This window comes from Camelus bactrianus, chromosome 29 (genome assembly GCF_048773025.1).
Source record: "Camelus bactrianus isolate YW-2024 breed Bactrian camel chromosome 29, ASM4877302v1, whole genome shotgun sequence".
NCBI classification, from domain to species: domain Eukaryota; kingdom Metazoa; phylum Chordata; class Mammalia; order Artiodactyla; family Camelidae; genus Camelus; species Camelus bactrianus.
Genome location: NC_133567.1, coordinates 16,111,107 through 16,134,765, shown reverse-complemented (window position 1 = coordinate 16,134,765; position 23,659 = coordinate 16,111,107).

Here is a 23,659-nt window from a genome sequence, read left to right as displayed (position 1 = left end):
AAAGTAATGGTTCTGTGGTAGAAAACGTAAAAAAATCCAGAAGAGTCTAAAGAAGAAAAAAGACTCATTATATCCATTAAATATACAAAATTATTCATTCAATCCAGTTCAGAGAATATAAATTTTCATGTAAACACGTAAATGTGCATTACATTGGATACTCAAAAAATAACAGCCCATCTACTTACGGTTTGTCTGATCCTCATCTTGTTTGGTTTTCAATGAACATCTAAAAAAAGAAAAAGTTGATGAGCATATCAAGAGTGTTTGGCAAAGAGCCCAGAGTAGGAAGACAGAAAACTGGGTTTAGTTCCTATTCTGTTCCCCTAATTTACTGTGCGAACTTGGAAAATTTCTTTGCCCTCTCTGGACTTGCCTTACCTGTAACACATGAAGTCTGAACTTAATGCCCTCTAAGCTATTGTGCGCATCTAAAAGAACATGTAGGAAATCAAAACCACAATGAATTACCAACTCACAGCCATCAAAATGGCTGTGGTCAAAAGGACAATGAATAATAATTGTTGGCCAGGATGTTGAGAAAAGGGAGCCCTAGTTCACTGTTGGTGGGAATGTTAATTGGTGTAGCCACTATGGAAGAACAGTATGGAAGTTCCTCAAAAAACTAAAAATAGAACTACCATATGATCCAGCAATTCCACTCCTGAGTATATATCCAAAGAAAATGAAAATAATAACTTTAAAAGATACATGCACCTTGATGTTCATAGCACCATTATTTACAATAGCCAAGATGTAGATACAATCTAGGAATATTACTTAGTCATAAAAAAGAATGAGATTTTTGTCATTTGCATAAACATGGATGGACCTGGAGGGTATTATTCTTAGCGACATAAGTCAGAGAAAGACAAATGCTGTATGTTTTCACTTATATGGGCAATCTAAAAAACAAAACAAATAAATGAATATGACAAAAAAGAAACAGACTCACAGATACAGAGAACAAACTAATGGTTTCCAGTGAAGAGAGGGACAGGAGGAGGGGCAAGATAAGGGAAGGGGATTAAGAGGTACAAACTACCAAGTGGAAAATAAGACACAAAGATATAACATAAAGCATATGGAATATAATTAATATTTTATAATAACTTTAAATGGAGTGTAATCTACACAAATGTCTAATTTTTATATTATACACCCAAAACTAATATAACGTTACTATAATATAGTAAACCAACTATACTTTAAAATTGAAAAATAATTATTTTTTAAAAAGTACTAAGATACTGTGGGTCTGTGACTTTCTGAAATGTTAATGTTAAAATGCTAAATAAAAATTTTTACCTGAGGCATACCAAAATAGATACTGATGCAAAACTGAATTATGAAACAGAGCAATTTATAAAAACAAAGCATGTAAAGTGAGTAAATGGGGAGTGGAACTGCCCTTTTGTTTTCTTAGTATGCTGGGGAAGGTTTTTCTTTCCTTTTGGAATGGCACTAAGTGCATTAAGAAGAGTGAGAGGTATTAAAATAAAAATAAACTATGCCATAATATGAAGCAGCTTAATTGCTGGGTGAAAATGTCTTATTCATTTTGCTACACACTGAGTACTCACTGGTGTTTTTGGCAAGCATATGGATGTAACTGGAATTGTATTTAAGGAACAGAAATCCAAATTTCTTTTTCACCTCTGTTCCTTTGGTAGGAGATGCATCTTACTGTTGTTTTTGTTGTTGAGCATGGAGATAGACAGGAATACTCTCTCCTTGCGGCTGCGTCACTTCTTAAGGAGAGCGTTTTGTTGATACTCGTGTGTGTGTGTGTGTGTGTGTGTGTGTGTGTGTGTGTGTGTGTGTGTGTGTGTGTGTGTGTGTGTGTATACGTCGGGCCCTATCTAAGAATCTCTGTTCCTAAAATTGCCAGAAGAGTCTGTTTATTTTAATGCTTTCAATACACAAGTCCAAGATCAGTGTTATAATCAGGGATCCAGTATAATCTGCTCTTACCATTAACATTTGCTTTGTTGAATTTTCCTTACTTCTCATTTATGGTTTTCCTTCATATTTTTAAAATTCCAAATAGAATCTACCTAATTCAACTATGTTGGAAGCCACAGGATACACTATGTATTTAATCTAAGGTTCCAGGAAATACTTCTTAATTAAAATGTACTTTCCTCAAATTTTATATTTGCCACAATGATAAAAGTATAGTTTTTATGCTATTTATGCCAATTTATGAGGTGGTTTCCTTTTTTTCATTCTTATCTTTATTCCTTATCTAGTAATTTTCTTTGAATCCTTGAATCCTAAACTAGAAGTATATACATATACATATAAATTATTCACCTTGTTCTATTTCCAATGAATTTTTCTCTTTCTTTTTATTTATTTATTTATTTTTTGCCCGCTGGTCTTACAGCAGCCCCATCTGAAGTCAGTCATATTACCCAATGTTATATGCTGTTTCAGCATCAAGCATACTCCACCATTGAGAGGTCATATTTCACGAGTGACATGATTTGTTTGTACAGGGGTGGGGGCTGGGGAGGCAAGGAGAAGAAGGAAGGACTATGTACATGTTCATATAAGGAACTGGGGCTTCCTTTGGGTTGAAACACCATATAAACACATTATTGTTAGTAAAATTGAAGACCTTGGTTAAACTGGAAAACCAGAGGTAAGAAAGACTTTTTGTTTTTAAATATGGAAACAGAAGAAGCCATAACTGAAAATAAAGTGGGGTTCCTGGATAGTCAGTCTCCTGTTTTTGGTTGGTGAAAGTCAATGGAATCCTTTCATAGCAAGCAAAAGTTGGCTACAGGGGCAGCTGACATTGGAAACACAGCACAGAGCTCATGTTTTGTGGAGTTTACTGACTGCTTCCCAAACAGAAGAAATAAACAGAGGACTGGGTTTTTAATTTTAGGATCTATTTGCACCCTATTAAATTAGAGAACCCAAATGACGTCTGCCCAGAGGAACTCCTGGCTGCATCAGTGCTTTCTTTCCTAGGTTGACAAAAGAGGATTCAGTTCTAAGGAGGCACATATCACTCCCTTGGCCAGAAGTACCAGGCACTGGGATGAAACACAAAATACTGCTGTTGCCATTGTGTTTGTGATAATGTCAGACCTTAGCTCTGCCAGCTACTTAGTTTCAATTCAGTTTTGAGAAGTTTTATATGAAAAACAAGTCATATATTAGCATGCATGTATTGGCAGTCACTAACCACCAAGTTTGCTGAACTGTAACTTGAATTGGGGGGCCAACTAGGCTTCTCCTTCAAAATGAGGACAGTTGAATTTCATTTTGAAGTTTGTTTTTTAAACTTATCAAACACCTTCCATATCTATCTTCTTCATACCTAATTTACATATTATATCAATATATTTATTGTATGTCTTTTATCTTTAGAATGAGAGCGCAAAGAAAGCAGGGGACTTTAGAGGACTACATTGTGCCTATTAAATACTAATTACACAATAAATACATTCATTAAAGAGAAAAGTCACACACAAACACACACACACACACACACCTGTGAAAGCTGGCGTGCTTGACTTGAGAATGATGAATTTTTAGCAAAAGACTTGCTCTGTATTGTCTTATGCCTTCCATGAAATTCATGAACTATTAATATAAAGATATAACCTGGTATCTGTGAGGCAGCAGGAGACAATCAAGTGTGGATTTTTTTCATCTCAAAGCAGCTAATTTATAGATGATTTCATGAAGTTTTATAGATTTTTAAAAAGCTTCCAGATCATTTGAAAACTGCCTTAAATATCTGGCTTACCTAACTAGAAATAAATCTTCATCAGAAGACAACTAATGATGCCTTGGTTTTATAGTTAAGTGTTTCTGTTAATGTAACATCGAAATAGAATATTTGACAGTTTGCTATTGTTTCCTTCTACTTATGTGGCAACATGAAAGTTAAAAATTAAAAACCAAGTTTTAAGAGAATTTTTTAAACTGTAATCTCAGAAAGACTACAATTTAGTGAGAAAACGAAATGATTCTTCAAAATAATGAATCACAAATCTTTCTCCTCCCCCAAATTAAGACTTTATGAAGAAATTACACTTTTAGTAGTGATTTCATGTTGTGGGGCCAGCTCTCCATCTAATTCAAATAACTTCTTCTAAGACACAATTCATAAATTAACAATGTAGTATATTTAATACAACAAACATTCCATATATACCATGTTATTATATATACATATAAAACACATATATATAATATGTGATATATGTTATATCTGTATCTATATATAACCAAAAACATGAATAGAAAAAAAAAGAATAGACAAACTGACCTAAACTGAAATTTAAAATCTTGCACATCAAAAGACATTATCAAGAAAGTGAAAAGTCAATCTTTAGAAAGGCAGAAAGTATTTGCAAATCACCTATCCGGTAAGGGTCTAGCATACAGAATATATATAAGAACTCCTACAATTCAACAAGTACAAATCACACAATCCAATTAAAACATGGGCAAAGGAATTGAGTAGACATTTTTCCAAATAAGATTTATTAACTACCAAGAAGCACATGAAAAGATGTTCGGCATCAGTGGGCACTAGGGAAACGAAATCAAAACCAATGAAATACCACTTCATGCCCACTAGTATGGCTATAATTAGAAAAACATAAAATAGCCAGGACTGGTGAGGAACTGAGAAACTGGAACCCATACACATTGCTGGTGAGAATTTCAGCTACTGTGGAAAACACTTTGGCAGTTCCTCAAAAAGTGAGACACAGAATTATCATATGACCCATAAATTCCACTCCTACACATATATCCAAAATATTTGAAAACAGAGACTCAAACAAATGCATATGTTCATAGCAGCACTATCAAAACAGCTGAAAGATGGAAACAGCCCAACTGTCCTTCAGTGGCTGAATAGATAAAACAAATTGTGGCAAATAAAATACAATGGAAAATTATTTAGGCATTAAAAAAGAACGAAAAGCTGAAACATGCTACAATGTGGATGAACCATGAAAACATTATGCTAAGTAAAATAAGCCAGACATAATAAAAGGTCACATGTTGCATGATTGTATTTATGTGAACTATCCAGAACAGGTAAATTCATAGATACAGAAAGGAGATTAGTGGTTACCAAGGGCTGGGGTAAGGGAGAATGGAGAGAAACATTTTAATGTGTATAGGTTTCATTTGGGGGTGATGAAAATGTTTTGGAACTAAACAGTGGTGGTAGTGGCACAACATTGTGAATTAAATGTCAGAATTATTCACTTTAAAATGGTTAATTTTATGTTATATGACTTTCACTTTAATACATTTTTAAAAATTGGTAACCTCAAAAATTCCATTTTAAAATATTAATTGAAAAGAGCATTTCTGTTTTGATGTGCCCTTTTATAAAACAGCTCTGTTGATAATTTCCTTATCTACTAGAGCATTTTAGAAGCAAAAAAAACCAGAGATTCCAATTTAACAAAAACTGCATTTGCATACACTCTTTACTATTAGAAAAAATACTGGACAAAGACATGGATTTTAAGTTTAGAGTTCAACTTACTAGTTTAGAAAAACAGTATTTTCGTATCTCAGTGTCCTTATCTGCAAAACAGGAACAATATTACCTATTCTATCTACCCCTACAAAATCCATGCAAGAATTAAGCAAAACTAATTTACATCAGAGTGCATTTAGAACTCTTAAGGTATTATATAAATAAAAATATTATTCTATTTCATTAATACAATTAAATAGAAAACTCAAGTTTTGGGATAACTGTAAGAAGCAAAAATATTTTGGAAAAACGTGGCAAATAGCCAAAGTTTAATTTATTTAAAATACTGACTGCAACTATATATCAGGTAATATTAAGGCACTTGAAATATGGTACATAAAAGACAGAACACCCAGTCATCAGGGAGCCTCCCATCTTGCTGACAGATGTGTCAGAGGGTGTGCGCTTAGAGTGAGGGCATGTGTTCAGCCATGGGTAAAGGGGGTGAGATGGTCATTTTAAGCCCCAAATATACTGTTTCTCCTCCACACTTCTATGAAAACTAACCTAACTCATAGCGAATAGAATATAAGGTCTACACTTGGATATATGGAGATCTGCCGAAGGAAGGGGAAAAATGAGTCTAAACTTCAAAACCTCTAAGTCCATTTGTTTACCTAAATTAACTCATGAGAAGCCATTCTGAGCCAAGAATTATGTGGAAGTTGCTTTGCATTACAAGGTGAGAGGACGTGAGTCTCCTGGTAGAAAAGAGGGCCTGGAAATGGTAATTAAAGGTAGAAAAGGGTAAAGCAACAGGGCTGGTGTTGAAGCTCTTGGGGGAAAGGTACATACTGAGGCGATGAAGTGATGGGATACCTAAAGGACTATTAAATAACAAGCACTTAGAATCAACTTTGAATCACTTTTACTGTTTTAATTGAAATGCTTTCCATTACCCTAGAATAAGATAAGGTCTGGTATGTTTATGTTTTACAAAACTCAAGTAAAGTGATTTTTTTTCTACATCTTTATTGGTAGGGAGCAAAGAGGAGAGAGTAGTCCCTGGAAGTAAGACGTGAGTGAAACTGAGCATTCAATAGAACCAAGAATCGGGATCCAGAATCACCATAAGAAAAAAAAAAAAAAAAGACCCTGGGAAGGTACAGCAATCTAAGTGAACACATTAAAATCCTGCACTCCATCACTTTACACATACAGAAGCAGAACACAGACCTGTGGCCTTGAGCCAAGTTTATTCAAATATCACGTAGATTTAAAGGGATGACCTCAATGTGAGTTTTTTATTCCAATAAGAAAGACTTCTTAAACCAATAAGCAGAAGTAAAAAGCACGATGCATATTGGGGAGATCTACAAGTACCATGGTGTAGCTAGGATCATAAATTCTGAGGCCAGAGTAGTAAACAATGAGGCTAATTAAAAAGGAGACCCCATTTCATGGAGATGGAAAGCTTCATATGGCTTGACAAGGAGCCTGGAACACCCCATAGCGATAGAGATCCTTAGAGCTGTAAGCAGGGAAGTGGTATATCAGATTTATGACAGCAAAACCACCTGTCATTGTGGATAACATGGCTACGATGGGGACAGGTCGATAACATGGTATAAAAAGACCACTCATGAGTCAGTTTAGTAACAGGATTAGCAACCCTCTGGTTATCTAATACCTGAGCAGTTTCATTCAAAATTTTCTTTAGAGGCCTAGCATCCTTGCCAGCGTAAAGCACCAAGGAGCAGGGAAACGCTGCCTGGAAAAATGGAAACCCAGATTCAAGTTAAAAAAGACAAAACCACAGACGGATGACTTTGGTATTTTCTTTTAACTAATGAAAACATCGGAAATTGCTAATACCCACAGTTTTCCAGGAAGAAAGAATTGCTTTGCATGGGGCTTTCCTGCCAGCTTTCTTCTCCCTTACTTTTTAAAAGAGAGTTTTGGGGCACCCTGTTCTCTACAAATTCAGCATTTGAATAACTATTTGTTTTAGCTTTATAAATTCTGTACAAAAAGTTGAGTTTTCTTTGTAAAAATAATGCTACCATAGGTTAACAATAGAGACAGCCAAAAAATGAGGATAAATAAAAATGTAGCTTAATGTATTTGAACGCAGAAAGGAGGATCTATAAACTACAATAAACTGGGAGAAAAGTCATGAACATATAAGAATTGTGAATAAAATTAAACACAGAATCATCTAAAATTAATTTTTAAAGTCCCCTACCCAAAGAGGACTTTTAAATCATGTTCTAAGGAAAAAGGCAAACAAGAAGAGGAAATAGCCAATGGTTGAAGAAGATCAAAAAGAAAGCAGATCTGTTCAAACATTACTTTCTTTCGATTTCTTCATCAAGGTAGTTGGAAAAAAAATATTAAGAGGAAATTGGTTATTCAAATCCATAAACACAGGATATCTTTCCATTCAATTGTGTCTTCTTCAACTTCTTTCATCAATGTTCTGTAGCTTTGAGTGTACAGATCTTTCACCTCAATGGCTAAATTTATTCCTAAGTATTTTTTGATGCTGTTGTACATGGGATCATTTTCTTAATTGCTTATTCAGATGGTTCATAGTGTATAGAAGCACATTGTCTTAATTGCTTATTCAGACAGTTTATAGATAGTGTATAGAAGCATGAGTGGTTTCTCTGTGATTTTTGTATCCTATAACTTTAGTGAATTTATTGGGTCTCAGTTTTTTGTGGAGTCTTTAGGGTGTTCTACATATAAGATCATGTCATCTGTAAATAGAGACAGTTTCACGTTTTCCTTATTTGGATGCCTTTCATTTTCTTTCATGCCTGACTGCAAGGAATCAAAGAACCAAGAGAAGTCATTCTAGAACACAGAGGTTTTCAGACTAGAAGAACCCATGCACAATTGGAAAGGTAGCTACAACTCAAGTGAGGAGTACAAGGCTGATACCTGGTGATCCATGGGAAAAATGAAGCAGCAGCCCTAATATGTGAAATGACCTGTGCATCTCAATCAGGGTAAGGATTTTGCCTGGCGTACTGCATTTAAAGTCAACCTAGAGGATTTTGCTTCCTAAAAGGAAAACTTGGTTTACTAGTTTCCAGGGCCAAAACCCCAAACCTTAAATCCCAGAGCAACCTGTCCTTTTTTATTTTAATCAGTAACTTGGATGGTGAGATAGATTGTATTACTACTCATCAATATCTGGTGCCACTTCCTGGGGAAAGACTGTATTTCCTTGCATCCTTTAAAATAAACTTGGCCCACGGCTTTGGCTAATGAAATGTAAGCAGAAGAAACGTGAGCCATTTTGCAGGCAGAAACGTTAAAGGGAGACTTTTAAGAGTTAAGAGCATCTCACTGTATTTTCTTTTCTCTCAAGCAGAATCAGCAGGTATGTTCTAAATACTGCTCCAGCACCCTGGATCCCAGAGTGAGGACCACAAAGATGGGGGAGTATGGGTGCATCTCCCCATTTACTTAGGTCTTTGATACACCTCAGCAATATTTTATGGGGTTTTCAGTGTGCATGTGATTAATAAACTTATTCATTAATAAGCTTATTTGCCTTTTTGTAGAGTCCTTAAGGTATGTATTTTTAATACAGAAGATCTTATCTCCTGCGAATAGAGATGGCTTTACTTCTTCCTTTCCAAATATAATGACTTTTATATCTTTTTCTTGTCCTATTTTGTTCTAAGACAGCATGGAGAAGAATTCATTGGACCCTTTTTTCACACTATATACAAAAATCAACTCAAAATAAAGATTTAAACATAAGATCTGAAATTGTACAACTACTAGAGGAAAACATAGAGAAAAATCTTTACATTGGTCTGGGCAATGACTTTTTGCATATGACCTCCAAGAGCATTAAGCAGTGCAATGTTTAATGGAAATGGTAAGAGCAATACCTTGCTTCTGACTATAGGGGAAGAATGCTTTTTTTTTTTTTTACCAAATATAACTTAGGATTTCTGCATTTTTCTTTATAATTTGATCAGTTTTTGTTTCATGTATTTTGAAGTTCTGTTATTGGGTGAATACACATTTAGGATTCCTATATGCTCTTCATGAATTGACCCCTTTAACAGTATGAAATGTCTCTCTCATACTACGTGAATCCTGATATTCCTTGTTCTAAAGCCTACTTTATCTGATACTAATGTAGCCATTCTGGCTATCTTTTGATTAGTTTTACATGGAACATCATTTTCCATCTTGTATTATTCAGTTCAATAATTTCCATTTGGTTCCTTTTTGACATTTTCTTTGCTGAGATTTTCTATTGTTTTCATCTGTTTCAAGAGAATTTTTAATTTCTTGTTTAAGTGCTTTTATGATGGCTACTTTAAGATCTTTGTTAGATAATTCCAATGTTTTGAGTTGTTGGCTGTCCTCTCATCTATAGTGTGATACTTTTCTGGTTCATGACATACTTTTTATTGCATTCCAGACTTTCAGATACTATAAGACACTGGAATATATTTATAAGACACTGGAATATATATAATACATACATAAATACAAATATATATATATATATATATATATATTTGTATTTATATTCATAGCCATATCAAAATAAAGCACAAGGACCAAGTAGGTATTTAAGATAAGCTTCCTGCTTGGCCTCAGCATATCACCCCACACAAGTGGGGTACCTTCCAGTGCAGCACTACTGCCTCCAAGTAGAGGTATAAAATCAACTCCCTGCTAGGTCTCACGCCACTAGGGGAGAAGAGAGGGAGAAGGAGAATATAAACTAGCCCTACCTCTTACCACTTCTTTTTGGCTCACTGATCCTGGGTGAGGGCAGAGACTCAGCTTCTCCACTGAGACCTACTGATGCTGGAGGAGAGGGGTGAGTAACCAGCTTTGCATCGCACTGCTCAGTTTTTTAATGCCAGGTAGCAGTGGAGGCCCACCTCACCACTGGATCACACTGACACTACCTGGATATGGTGCTCGGGGTACAGCTGCCTGCTTCTGCTGGGTGTGGAAAAGAGGTCAGTTTTCTGCTCAGACCCATTGCCACTAGTCTAGCAAAGGAATGGAAACACCTCCTGCTTCAGCTGCCTACTTGATCCTGTCAGCACTCAAGCAGGGTGTTCAGAGCATCACTGGATTCTGTGAGGCATGTCTTGGATGGAAGACAAACCTCATCTTCCAGCTCTCTGAAACTGCAGGGGTGGGGTCAATTGTCCTGTTGACGTTTGATTAGAGTAGGAGAGATATTACCAAAAATATTTTCATTGTTAGGCTATTCTTTTCTTGGAAATTTTTAAAATATCTGTACCCTTAGATGGTTCCAGGCTAGGGATTTCTGCAGCACCCTGACTACGATGTCAGGATGAAGCAACAAGGAAACCCAGGGAACGCACCCCCGGAGGAGTCTCTCAAGTCCTGAGTTTCCTAAGCAACCTGCCTTCCTCTTTCCACCTTTGAGAGACTTCCTATGATTCATCATGTTGTGTCCTCCAGAGACTTTTAGTTAATGGGGGGGGGGGGGGGGAATCTGAGAGGAATGATGCAACTCCATCTTGGCAAAACTAAAAGTCCTTTTTTTTTTTTAAAGAACAGAAACTTAACAAAATATCTGAATACTTTTACTTATGTGGTAGACTGAGTAATAGCCCTCTTGCCAAAGACGTCCAACTACTAATCTCTAGAGCCTGTGAATATGTTACCTTGCACTAGCAACAGGAAACAAATATACTTACTATACTTATTATAGCAGTCTCTCCTAATAGTTTCTCCTCTTACTCAAGTACTACATCTAAGGGTGTTTTCATTATGTTGCCGGATGTAAAACGCTCTGAGACTTCGCATGCCTGAGAATATTTTTATTATATCTTGACATTTGAATTGTTTGTTTAATAAGAAAAGTCTAAAATTCTAACTTCTTTATTTTCAAAACTTAAAAAATGTTACCTCTTGGATGTTTTGTACCCAGTGATGCTACTGAAATGCTTCATGTCCATCTGAATATTCTTTTGTAGGTCTTTTCATTCTCTCTGAAAATACTAGAATTTTCAAATTTTGACTTTGAGATTAATTCACTAGTCTAAGGGTGAATTTTCCTCTCTCCTGTTTTGCCCTCTGATTACTTGCAAACCTCAAGTCTTTCATACATATTTTTTCAATCCTTGGAAATGTATGTTTATTATTTCTTCAATTTTTTTTAACTTTTATCTTCCTCTCTTTCTGAAGCTTCTGTGTGGATTTGCAAATTTCTGTTTCTGGCCTCACTATCTCTTAGCAATTCTTATGTTTTCCATAACTTTATATTTATTATCTTGCTGCTCTGGGGGAGAGTTTCATAATTTGATCTCTCAACTCATTCATTCTCCAGCTACACCTATCCTCCACTACTTGTGTGCAGGGATACATTTATTTCCCAGCTACCCTTTCTCAGATCATGATCTTTAATCTCCTGATACCTTTTCCATTATTCTCATTTGCTTTCCCTGCCTGTCCTGCCTTCAGTGTAACTCGTCCACATCATGGGCATCCTTTTATTGTATGCCCTATTGTTCTATTAATCCTGATTTCTTTCTGTAATATTTTGTCTTGCTTTAATCCTTGACATAACACAGTGGTTTGTTGTTTTATCCTCACACAAGTTCAGCTACCTGTATACACACTACTTATGGAAGGGCTTTGCTTAAAAATGGCCGTAGGACAGGAAATATATTGGCGTTAAGAATCCTAAATATTTTAGTCTGTGTTTATAGTTATTTTCAATAATATTCTTGAAAACACATTTGTCTTCAGAGAACTTAATTATTTGTTCCTGATCCTCACTGTCATCTTTCCAAAAATGGAATCTTTTAGGTTTTATTTCATTATATAAGGTATAGAATAAATTATATGCACCTAGAATATAACAAATACTCAATAAACTTTATTATTTCAGTATTTGTTAGTTATGGTTATATTATTCTTAGGGACTCAATTATACTTTACTTAGGTTACCATCCTATAATTAAATTATCTAAATAATAACATACATACTAAATTTTGGTTCATAAATAATTATAACAAAGACAGTACTTCCTTGTCTATTACAGTGGCATGTTTCCCTGAGAGTAAACCTTCACCTTGTTCTTACAAGAACCGCATTTCTTCTAAGTGTAAGGAACTTATAAAAAGTCAATACTGTTGATACTTTTATCTAAACACTTTTTTCATTGTATTGTTTTGCTTTAAAATCCATAGACGCAGTCACTGCGTGGCTATGAATTACACAGGAACATTTTTCACTTTGATTCATCATTATAAAATTTTTTTATTTTTTATGGAAAAGAATTCTCAAATCCTTTCCCCTGTTTTTTCCTGAACTTTTCCATTTCTCCTCTTTCATTCAAGCCCAAGTTTTCACATCTATATCTGTTTCTCCTTTCCAGTCAAGTGCTCCAACCAGTGGGCAAGGCTGCCAGTAAGCAAAGATTTACTCAGCGTGTGAGGACGTGGAAGAATATTTGGCCGGTGCGTGCCCAGGCTAGCTTTCTCTGGCAGTGCTACACTGAAGGCTACTGTCAAACAGAACGTCACATTGACCAAAAGAGCTGGGGAAGAGCCATTAGAACCAGCAGAAATTATCTGTGGTCTGGTATAATTTTTTTTTCTTTCACTGTGGAGGAATGTTCCTTCTTTCCTTTCAGGATTGTTGTATTTCTTCAATTGTCATAAGGAAACTGTTTAAATAGTTTAAACAAGATGACTTGTATACAGAAGAAAAGACTATTCAACATATGCAATAAAGTTTATATTTAGTAATATCTGCTAATAAAGAGCACATGAAGGATTTCCTAATACATATTCTGATTTTCAAATATACGTAAAGTCTTTCCATTTATTATGTTGCATATCAAATGCTATAATTTTAACACCTGGTTATCTGTGGTAATGTAAGTGTGTGCAGATAAAAATAAAGATGCATATATAAGAAAAAATTATTGGTCTTGTGATCATACATAAATCTTAGTATGCACGTACTATGTGTTTGTAGTCTTGTACATAAATCAAAAAATGTACACGTATTTATGGTCTCTATCCTATAAACAAAAAACAAATTTTAATGCCTAAAATATTGCAGTATTCAATGAAACCCTGATTTATAATGCACCAAGTCTCAACATTCAAAGTAGACCTTGCATTGCAATGGACTAACATCCTCTCAAATAATCTTAGAGGGGTCCACACCAGATCACTTGCATTAATACTTATTTTTTATACAAAGCAGTTAGAAGGTCAGGCATTTCGGTTAATAATACTATTTCAACAAGGAAAGGTATAGTGATAAATTCTCCTAGAGTAATGTACACAGGACACACATTAACACACTTACCATTGTTGTTTCCATCCTACACAAGCATCCAGGACAGCAGCATCATACATTTCTCTTTGACATCACAGGCAAATAAACCTGTCCAGACTCTAAATCTCTGCTGCATTCTCACTGTTCTTTTTCTACTATGACTATCTTGCTTTATCAACTTTAGGTATTCCGAACTCTAGCCTAACTTATCAACCACCAAGTGATACCTACCATTTTTTGATCTTTCAGATCTTGGATACCCTCAACAACCTGAAACTATAAAAACTCTGAACTCTTGTTTTCAGCAAGGCTTCATTCATGATCAACTGACTTGATTCTAGTGTCTGCCCTCTTTATGTGACTGCAATTGCCCTGTATTTCGATTTGGCATCAACCAAATGAATGATGAATTATTATCCAAGCACTGATGAGTATTTAAAATAGCCTAACATAAATCCATTAATTCTGAGGAAAAAAACAAACATACCGAGTCCTTTGTCTTCCATTCATTTATAAAAGTAGCCTCTTCTAATTCTCTGCTCTTCTAATTCTTTTCTCCGAACTTATCTTCTGCTCAATTTTTATCTACTCTATTTCATTTAACTGTTTCTAGGTGAATATCTCTAACTATTTCAGATTATATGATAACCATAAAATAAAATCTGAATGAGGAACCAATACAAATCCTTAAACTACATAATAATTTTTGGTACATGAGTCAAGACTTGAAATCTTCTCGAAGTCTCAATATCAGTTTTAAAAATTATCTGTTAGAAATTTCTCCTTACTAAATTGATAGGCATTTCAAATAATGACAGTAGTAAATGACAGAAATATTTAATTTCTCTTTTTTGGAATGTATGATTGTAACATTTTCTATGTCTTTCTGATTATTGGTTTTTTTTATATATAAAAAGTTTCATAGGCTTTAGGTTGGGGAAAAAGTGATATTTTTGAACTTCCCTTGATAATAAAATATTCTTACATAAGTAACAGTTAAAATAAAATGTGTAGGTCATTTCACTATAGCAATAATTTCACTATTTCAATAAATTCATGGAGAATTTCAGAATCACCTCCATAAGTTATTAATAAAATTTTTACAAAATTAATAACAATCACACTTAAAGCAGAAGTGTCTTATTTTATTTTCAAATCATTTTGGAGTGCAGTGAATAGAGTTTGAATTTAAAATCATTTAAAATCTCTGCATTTTGTTTTTCCCGTTTGTAAGATGGGAATTCAGACACCTACTTCATGGAGGTTTTGCAAACTCAAATTAAATACTATGTGTGGAAAGAAAAGTCTGTATATTTTACAACACTAGTGGAATTTGAAGAATTATCATGTGACATGTTCATCAGAGTAACAAAAATAAAATTAAGACATTTTCCTCTATTAACAGATATAAAAGAAAAATGTTAATATTAAATGAGTTTTATGGTATTTATTGTTTTCATAAAATATAGGTTGAGATCATAACTTAAAAGATATGAGCTGCAAGGTTTTAGAATTTGTGTATATTCTAATGCAATGAATATTTATAGCAGATAGAATGAGAACTAGGAACTAAGTGGAAACATTCTCTAAATTCAGCACACAGCGCAATGCTGAAAGATACTTGGTTTCCTTATTCTTTCTGGTGTTGACTACAACTTGTTGCTTATTTACATCAAGTACTTCTTTATGATATGTTTTATATATTCATGCCATCTAAGTCTTACTTAGAAGGATTAGTTATTTTGTAACAAGACAGGAAGAAGAAAGGATGACCTTTCTCAGAGGGATTCTGCAAGGCACTGAGGATGCGTACCAGGGGAGCAGAGACTTGTCACCACACCACAAAGTGCATATGACACATGATGTCACGTCATAGGCTCTAGGAATACCACTGGTCCAGTTCCATAAAAAGTAGAAAAAATATGGTAGAAGAACTGTAACTATAACCAAAAGCACAAGGCATCCAATATTATACCTGTTTCTCAAACTACCCTATTAAACTGACAAAAAAAAATGACTTTTTACACTTCTATGAAAACGTGAGACTAGTTGGGAAACTTTAAAAACATTAGTCAGCCACACCAAACATTAAAATATATTACAAAGAAAATTAATAAAATATGTTAGCACTGGCTGATAGATAGCTAGATCAATAAATCAGAGATAGAGCCAATAATTATATCAAATATTTATGGAAATTTAGTTCAAATAAGGCAGCATTTTCAAACTTATGTGGGAAAGAGGAATTATTCAAACAACAGTGTTAGGAAAAATGGATAGCCATTTGGAAAAATATAGTTGGATTTCTCTTTCCTCAGTCCTTATACCAAAATAAATTTTAGACTGATCCAACATTTAAACATAATAAATGAAAACCTTAAAGTGCTTGAAGAAAACATTGAAGATTTTTTTTTTAAATGTATGCTTGGAGTAAGAGCGGTTCCTCTAAGCAGACTATCAGAAACCATTAAGGGAAAGATCTAATAAATTTAACAACCTACAAATGCAAGTTCGAAAATGAAAAGAAAAATGACTGGAAAAAAATGTTTTAAATTAATAAGGAAGTGTTAATTTCTTAATTAGGTAGAGTAGCGAAACGGTTAAGAGTTCAACGCAGGCATGCACAAATTCATAAATATATACAAGACATGCAGATCTGAGGCTTCGTTGAATTTATAAAGGGACACTGGGGAACAAGGTAATATACTTTTCATGCTATATCTTTAGAACCTCTGAATTTTTTTTATTCTTGTCATGGATTGCGTTACTTTTTCTGAATAAAATACAGTTTATAAAAAATAAACATTTGTAGCCTTTTGGTTCCAGCCAGAGTAGAACAGCCTGTTTTGGACTAACCTGCCAGCACAGAACAACTATAAAAGCCAAAAAAATTTATAAAATACAAATGTGAAAGTTTTGAGAAGCATCAAATGTAGGCTGGGCTTGGAGGGCTGATACCCTTGAGAGAAGTATATAATGAAATACCGGACAACGGAGATGGAGCCTAAGAGGAAAATGCGAGCCTTGCTGTGCTGAGGAGACTGAGGCCAGACGTTGGTGCTGCCACACTGGCTGGGATTTCATGGGCAAACACCAGGGGAGGAGGAAACCTCAGAACAGGGCTCAAAATTTAGTATATAAATCTCCCCTAAATCATTGGCTGACTTCTAAACTGCATATTCACAAGGTAAGACTCAAAAGAAAAACTGTTTTAAACTTACTAGAAATAGTATCTGGGAAGTCAAAATGCTAAAACAAAGATGGCAGCAGCCACATGATCTTGGGAAGAAAAGCTAGAGTTCAAACCCTTCCAAGGCTGGGTGGCTGTGGTTACTCCCTAAGGCTTCAATCTGAGACCTCAGCAGGGCTATGCTTTAATAGTTAGGGCCACAACTTGGGAATAAAGACAAACATAAAATAACTAGCCCTAACAAAGATGAAAACCAAGCACTTGTAGGACCAAGGTGATTCACGGTGTTCTGGGAGTCAAATTTCACCCACTTGGAAGAAGATAACATCATTTAGGAGTTCTACAGTTCTCATCCAATCCCAGTACATGAAGCAGGCCAAAAGAAAAGAAACACATGACCCCAAATCAGAGAAAAACAAGAAAGTAAAAGAGAAATCTACAAGTGATTTAGGTATTTTAGTTACCAGTTAGTTGCCAGTCTGATTGCCAAAAAATAAAGAGGAAATTTTAATAGCAGCCAAAGAAAATCACACTTTGCATTCAAAGAAACAAAAATAAAACTTAAAGCTCAATGATCATCATTACTATGGAAGGCAGAAGACAATGAATATCTTTAAAGTGATCAAAGAGAAAAACAAGTCACCTAGAAATCTCTAGCAAAAGTACCCTCCAAAAATGAAGATGAAGTAAAGATGTGTTCGATAAATAAAAGCTGAACAAATACAGGAGCAGTAGACCTACACTACAGGATATTGTATTTTCTCATATTGAGTAAATATGACAATATATGGAAACACAGAACTTCTGACGTAATCACAAACATTGGAAAAATTTAATATAAATACATGCTGACTACTTCAATGAACAACAATAGGAGTGTAAGGCAGATCACAAATGTAGAAACAAAATTTATGACAATGCTCACACAAATCGCAGGAGGGGGGCTTAAATGGAGTTAAACCGAAAGTGCTTGCACTTGGAAGTGACAAATGTGCTGATTTAAGGTAGACAATATTATATACATTTACTGAATATAATATATTAAAAAATGCATATTACAGTCTCTAGAAATTACCACTGTAAGAAAAATGAATGTACATAGAGCTAAAAAAGTTTATGGAAGAGGGATAAAAATGGAATAATATACCAAATTCATCCAAAAGAAGACAAGAAAGGAGAATAAATAAAAGAATAAAAAACAGATGACCAAATGGAGAATACATATCAGGCCTAAGGGCTCAAGAAATTTCAGACCTGATGGAGGAACAATACATAACCACAAGGTGGCAGGAGCACATACAAACTTCACTGGGCAAAGTCCGATGGGCTTGCATCGGGTAGGGGAGTCTCTCACAACATCAGGCTGATCAAAGGCTAACACATGGGGGAGAAAAAACACGAGACTTACCTAAGTGATGTCTCTTAGCAGCCCAGCGGCGAACTTGTTGGCCTAGTTAATTGAAGCCGCCTCTGCAGGAGATGCCTTTTCAGGGTATTTGCTTATGACAAAAGTATCTTCACACCTTGCACCCATTCTGAAAAGCATATTTGCATAAAGAGATTAGGTAGTCTGTACACTAACGAAAGATGCTGGCTGGGGAAGGGAAATAACCTGAGAGCCATATTTTAGTAGTTCAAATCCTGGCTCCAACATTTATTTTCTGGGTGATTTTGAAAAAGATACTGAATTCTTTTCATCTACAAAATGAACATGGTAATAATGGTACTCTGCTCACTGGAATGCAGTGTGGATTTGTGTGAGTTTATGTGTAAACTGTTTAGGACTGTGCCTGGCACAAAATAAGTACTCAATGAAAATGGCTGTTACTAGTACTATTTATAAAAGCATTTAATAGGCCTCCGTATTTCACACAGCAATACAACTTGGCTGGTGACTTTTTAATGTCTTAGAGACTGAGTCCATGTGTTTGAAAAGATTTTCTTTTTAAAACATAAATTTTGATGCAACAAACAAATATGCTTCTAAATTGACACATTAAACTACCTAATGAGGTTCATTCCTTATTAATGTGGTGTTCACCCTAACATACAGAGTGTAATATAGCCATTGACTTTCCATACTTTCTGAAGCTTTCAAGGATATATTTAAAGTATTTAGGCATCAGGACTCCAACATTGGGTTTGTGTGCTTATTTCTGGCTTCACCTCAGGGAAATATAGAAAATATGATTGGAAATATAAAGAACTTATTTAAAATTAGTCACAGCTCTACATGGCTTAGGCCAACTCAGTGCATACTGAATTTTTCCACCTGCAAACTGAGAGAATGAATGGTAGATGAATGCTAAGATATTTATCCAACACATCATCAATCTATGAAAAATGTAAATTTATACACATAAACTCACATACAACACAGAGGTTGTCCAACTGCAGTTCTCAAAGGAACCTAAGATTTTGTTTTGTTTTGTCCATGAAAACTGTGTCAAAGTTATGGGACAATTTCCAGCACATCTGTTCTGGATAATATTATCATAATTATTTCCCTCCACTGAACATCTCAGCAGTGCCAGAGTAAAAAGCCAAATAGGAGCAAAATTTTTATTAATCTCTAAGGAATTAGAGACTTTAATAAAGAGACTTTATTAAAGTCTCTAATTCCTTTCTTCTCTGATGGATGATAACTGAAGTCAGTTAAAGACTTCTGGTGGAATTCTTTAAGTTAAAATAAAGGTTATTTGTATTTAACAGCTGTAAATGCACACTCACCTCTCGACTAGGTGCAAAGGCAGGATGTGGCCTATTTTTCTGACTGCAAAGTCCAGCGGGCTGGTCCAACGTGCAGTCCACTGCAGGGCGGGTCTGGGTAGCGGTGGGACAGGCCGGGCCACAGGGTGGGGCTGCTGGGGAAACACCGCGCTGCCAAGGTCCAGGCGCCCCAAAACAGACATGCCTCTTGTCCCGAAGCCCGTCGCACGGGAACTCAGTCTCTCAATCCAAGGCCCTGCTGGGCGGCCCACTGCTGAGACGCCTCGGAGGCCCGACGCCCACGGACGCCCGACTCCCACGGAGGCCCCGGGTACCTTCCTGGCTCACGGCGACACGAGGTCCAGCTGCAAGCTCCTTCCCTGCTCCGCATCAGGAGTGCAGTGAGGGAAACCGCAGGCCCCAGGAAGATGGCCGGCGGGGTAGCGCCAATCCCTCTTCACTCAGGCCTAGAGCTCCCGGACGCCTGAGGGCAGGGGCGCGTGACTATCACGGTGGAGCGTGGTCGGGGGCGGGCTGCCGGACTGCGCATGCGCCTCTCTCTGGGGATCCGCCCCCGCGTGCAGGCCTCGGGGGGATGGGCCAGACCACGGACGGGGACTTCCGGCCAGGTCTCAGGGGAGCTTCTCGGTCTTGCCATCCCAAAGTCGCATCGGGAAGTCGGCTGATGAGAGACATGTGAGAGGCCTGACTCAGAATCTATGTACCTTCATGGCACAGGGCTCTCTGGAGTCAGGCTGCAGCGACCATCCCCAATCTTCATCCGCGGTGTGTTTCGGCAATCCATGGCTCTAGGAAGGGCCCGACTGCATTCTGGGCTGAGGCCGCCCAAGTTCACAAATTTTCACAGGGTCACCTGGTGTGTTGGCTTAATACTAGCTTATTCGTACATAGAGTAAAAACTAGGAGACTCAAAAAGAGCAATCAGAGAAGAATAAATTGAACCATTTCTGGAGCTCACTGGGACCCAGGAAACAAGCTCTGATCGAGGGGAGCAGTGATTCCTTGTGTATCAGTGCCAGAGCTTAGGAGAGACCCGAAATAGATCGGACCTTAGTATAAGACTGAACAATCTATACATAGTGATAAGGAGAAAATCTTAAAAGCTGCCAATGAAAAAAGAACCATTATGTAGAGATGGATACAAATAGAATGATTGCAGAGTGTTCTCTTCAGAAAGTACATAAGCCAGGAGTCAATGAAGTGTCATCTTTAAAATGCTAAAAACAAACACAGAATTCGATATCCAGTGAAAACAGTTCTCAAAAATGAAAGCAAAATAAAGACTTCTGAAGAATACCTGTAATAAATTTGTTAGTGATTTTCTTTTAAGTAAGCAGATGAATGAAAATCTATCAATCAAGCAGTATTATAAGAATCCTTGAGTGGTAATATTATTACCAAATAGTCTCTTGAACAAAATTATCAGATTTTTATATAGATCATATATTGAAATGATCATCCTTTAGATGCATTGGGTCAAATAAAAATGAACTTGCTCATTTTTTCTTCTATTAACGAGGTTTTTTTAAAAAAAATTTAAGATGGTATATGTGGCTCATGTAAAATTTCTTTTAGACATTGCTGGAATAGAGAGTCCCAAAATAGACCCACATATACATAATCAGTTGATTTTTAACAGAGGTATCTCAATGATAATTCAATGAGAAATGATAGTTTTTTTTAACCAAAATTGCAAAACTGGATATTCATATGGAAAAAAAAACTTCCACCTTAAGATTTATACAATGCACAAAAATTAACATGAGTGGATCATAGTCTTAAACCATAAAACTTAGAAGAAGCCAAAGGAGAAAAAATCCTTTCTACTTGATGTAGCTAAAGGTTTCTTAGTTATGACAAATAGCATAAACCACAAAACAAACAAACAAAAATTAAATTGGACTCCATCAAATTTAAATCTTCTGCTCTTCGAAAGACACCATTAAAAACAAAGATATTTATACTTATATGTATATACTACTTAAAATACATATTTTATACACATACATAATTTACATATTTATATATGTATGTATATGAGAAAGGCCTCATATCTAGGATATATAAAAAACTTACCATTATAATGCAGTAAGAAAAAGACACCAATCTAATTTAAAAATAAGCAAAAGATTTGAATAGACACTTCACAGAGTAGATATACAAATGACACATGAAAAAACCCTCAACATTATTATTCATCAGGTAAATGCAAAGTAAAACCACAATGAGAGAACACTACCCATGGGTCCAATAGCTAAAATTAGAAAGATTAATCAAATTTGAAACATGTGGAGCAACCACAAGCTCTCCTATATTATCTGTGGGAATTTAAAATGGTACAACTACTTTGAAAAGAAGTTGGTCAAAAATCTTTTAAAGTCAAACGTGTGTTTGCTATATAACCCAGCAGTTCTTCTACAGTGTACCTAAAAGACATGAAAATAAATGTATAGACAAAGCCTTGTACATGAATATTCATAGCAGGTTTATTCACACTAGCTAAAACGTGGAACAATTTTAATGTCTGCAAGGAGATGTTTGGATGAGTAAATTGATAGATATTCGTACAATGGAGTACTAGTCAATGATTGAAAAATAAAAATTACTGATATATGTAACACTATGAATAAATTTTTAAAACATCATGCAGAGCAAAGGACAGACACAGAGCAACACATATTATATGTATATATATATATATATATATATATATATATATATATCATTATTTTTATATGAAACCCTACAGAAGATTAATAGTGACAAAAAGCATAACAGTAATTGCCAAATCTGGGGGCATTTGGAGGATTGACTAGAAATAAGTGCTACAAAATTTGGGAGCTTTATGGCAATGTTTTATATATTAATTATGATGGAAGTACATACAAATGTATAAATTTATCAAAACTCCTGTTATGAGTTGAATCGTGTCCTCCAAAATTCACGTTTAAATCCTAATCCCCAGTACCTCAGAATGTGACCTTATTTGGAAATAGAGTCACTGCTGATGTAATCAGTTAAGATGAAGTCACACTGGAGTAAGTTGGTCCCCTAATCCAATATGACATCTCTACTTATAAAAAGGGAAATTTGGACACAGACACACACATACACACACAAAGCATGCCATGTGAATATTGGGTTTATGCCACATGCCAAGAAATCCACAAAAATGCCAGCAAACCAACAGAAGATGGGAATAAGACATGGAACACATCATTCTGCAGAGCTTTCAGAGGGAGCATGATCTGCCAACACCTTGATCTCAGACTTTCTAGCCTCCAAAACTGTGGGCCAATACATTTCTGTTGTTTAAGCCACTTGGTTCTTGGTACTTCATTAGAGCAGGACTAGGAAACTAACACAACTCATCGGAGTGTGTGACAAATGCACACAGTATCTTGAATGTAAATTATACTTCAATAAATTTGATTTTAAATGATTGAATCTAGGTCATTAATATCTGAAACAAAGTCCATGTAACTTCTGAGAGTCCACATGGACGTGAATCACTTAATCTTTTGGAATCTATGTTCTAATACATAAGTTTGGGAAAACAATTTTGCCTCACAAGTTTGTTGTAAAAATCAAATAATATATATGAAATGTAAAGCTGTGTTTCTAACACATAATTGGGGCTCAGTACATGTCACTCCTGTTTCTGACACAATCGTCTGCAATCCATTGCTTTCCACATGTTAATCACGTAAGAATCAAACCTTTCAGATCCCAGTAATATGACATAAAGCACTTTTTTGTAAAATGCTTTACAACTCTAAGATTGATAATATTATAAAACGTATTCAATGCTTTCACTTCTTTGCTCAGACTCTGAATACCTGAGTGTCTTTTGAGCATATCAATGTGTCACGTCATAGTATTATTCAGTTTCAATACCTCTAAACTCCACTAGTGCATTTGACCTCAAGGACATCCTGTGCAGTCTGCTCTG